This window comes from Onychostoma macrolepis, chromosome 22 (genome assembly GCF_012432095.1).
Source record: "Onychostoma macrolepis isolate SWU-2019 chromosome 22, ASM1243209v1, whole genome shotgun sequence".
NCBI classification, from domain to species: domain Eukaryota; kingdom Metazoa; phylum Chordata; class Actinopteri; order Cypriniformes; family Cyprinidae; genus Onychostoma; species Onychostoma macrolepis.
The window spans coordinates 3,627,916-3,630,489 of record NC_081176.1 but is presented as its reverse complement, the minus strand read 5'-3'; positions in this window follow the sequence as shown (position 1 = coordinate 3,630,489).

The following is a 2,574-nucleotide window of genomic DNA, read 5'->3' as shown; positions in this document are numbered from 1 at the left end:
TGTACTATTTTATTATTTACTGTTCTTGTTTTCTTCCTTTTAGGCAATTTAATTGGATATCAACTTAATTGCATAGTGATTAGAGTATCACACATATACACTATGATTTGCTGGATATTTTGGCAAATTTATTACAAGTACATCGAAATCACATATCTAAGCAGAAAATCACATAGGAGCCTATCTGAATAGTGCTATACTTTTGCTCACTAGCAGGCACATGCACACACAGACATCAAAGGGGGCTTGAGCACCTGCCCTTTTTCCTCCTCACGAGAAAGTGCCCTTTTTTTCTGGGGTGTTTTTTTTTTTTTTTGCTTTGGTAAATAAGCCAGGTCGGGTCGGGAAATGTTGAAACTCTGTTGAGTTCCAATGCCTTTCTCCCCTCCGCGTCTCCATGCATTGATTGGCACATGCACATCACAGACAGGCAGAGAGCTACAGAAGTGAAGCCCTCCCTCCCTGTCCCTTTCCAGTTGTGTTTGTGTTGGTGTGGAGGTGAGTGGTGAACAAAAGACTAATCTACTTGGGCCTCGAATTTACAGCTAATTATCCAAAAGGCAAATATATAGTTTATTTGTCTTGCTAACATCCATGACTCATGATCTACCATGTAATAAGTTAGTCAAAGTTTAGCTAATTTAGGCAATATATCATGGGCATATATATATTACAATAACACCAAAAGAATTAAAACTATTTATTGTCTTGTGCAAAATAAACAAATTATTAGTGAAATATGTCCCTCTCTCCTTTGTGCAGTCATTTATTCTAAATATATATATACTTGATATAATATACTTGAAACTAATGGAAAACATGCACATTGTGGCTTAGTTTCCTTTGTTGTTGCCTGTTCTTGTGATAAAATTAGTTAATGCTAAAAAAAGAACATGGGCGCTATGTGAACTGATCATTTTTTTAGACATCTGTTGAAAAATGAAACTACATGAAACAATTGGGTGAACGTGAGGGAATGTCTCAGGTTACATATGTAACCATGTTTCCCTGAGTAGGGAACGAGACACTGCGTCCTCTAGGGGTCGCTATGGGGAACGGAATACCCACACCACCATGCTGAGGGGAGTGCAAGCCAAGCACAAAAGGCGAGCACTAAGTACCAACTCTACCCAGCTAAAGGAGTTGCCCCTGGGATGGTTCGACGGCTGTCAGTGACATTATCTCCTTCGGCCAAAAACCTGAGCTGCATACCCCAGAACTTACCTGTTAGGGGCCAGGCCTCCTGGACCCAGGGTAGAGCTCAAAGGCTTGGAATCAGAAGCAGAGATTCCTTTAAGGGGATATGACCAAGCGCCTAGGATAGTAACTAGGTCTTGGCCTGTCACCCAGGGGCTACTGCTTGCTCTGCATGAGCTCACTGAAGGAATTGCCTCAACAGATCCTTGGTAGCAACACCCTGTTCAAGTAAGTATCACTGGGGATACATAGGTAGAGTGGGGCATAAGGTGAAACCGGGGTCTGGCCAACTCAAAGAAAGGGCACGAAGCTGCAGCGCGTAACCCATACCGTACAGGATTTTAGAAAGATCGCACAGCACTTGGTGTGCGATCTTACCACAATGTGGCTTTCAGAAAGTGCACAGAGACTAGCGTGCGCACTTACCATAACATGGATTGTAAACACCGTTCTAGGGTTCTGGAGAGCGGAGAACTTAATTCTCAGATGAGAGGGAACTCAGACACTCAGAAGAGAGCGGCATGCTCATAGGTGACCCTCTATGGTGAGGGGAGCAATGCTAGCTCGACCAACAAGGGGGGTATTCTATCACAGAACTCTGGGGAGCAGAGAACTCACTCTCAGAATGACCCTAGGAAGGGGAGCAGTCCCTAAGCTAGCACATAGATATCCTCAGATAGCCATGCACCTTCTCAAAAAGAGGCGTCCCCTGCCAAGAAACTGAAGTAAAAAGACCCGCAGATCCTGTAATTGCAGTGTTGCAAGAGTGAAACACACAAATACCAATGAACCGTAGATTTACTGGATCGTACTCACCCATCCATGGTTCCGGCACAATCCGAAGAGTCGTGTCCGGAACATCAGTAAGGTAGTTTCTATGAAACATAGAACTTAACCAAAACATCATAAGTCCAGCATAGAGATTGCAAAAACATTTATTTATTTATTTATTTTTTAAGTGCAGGTTTCTAGGTTCCTAGGAATTAACGGTGGTTGCAGGGGAATTAGAGAGGGAAAGATGAGGGCAGATGACAGGCCCCCCGAGGGAAGGGAGTAGATGTTCAAGTCTTACTCTGGTCCGGACGAGAGCGTTGAGAACGCCTCGTCTGGATCACCTCCCTCAGGTCTTGCCTACCTCTCTTTGACCCGCGCCTCCCTCTAGCCCTACCCGCAGGTGGGGGAGGGGCATGAGTCGCAACACTAGCCTTCTGTGCCCATCTCTGATCCCCAGACGGAGATGGGCCAGGACCCCTGCGTTGTTCGGGCTGAGACCTGGACCTTCTTGGAATGAGGTTTTGAAGGCCGCTGAGCGTGCCTTCGCCTCCCTAAACTTCTTGACCACTGTTTCGACGGAGGTACCGAAAAGCTCGGAAGGCG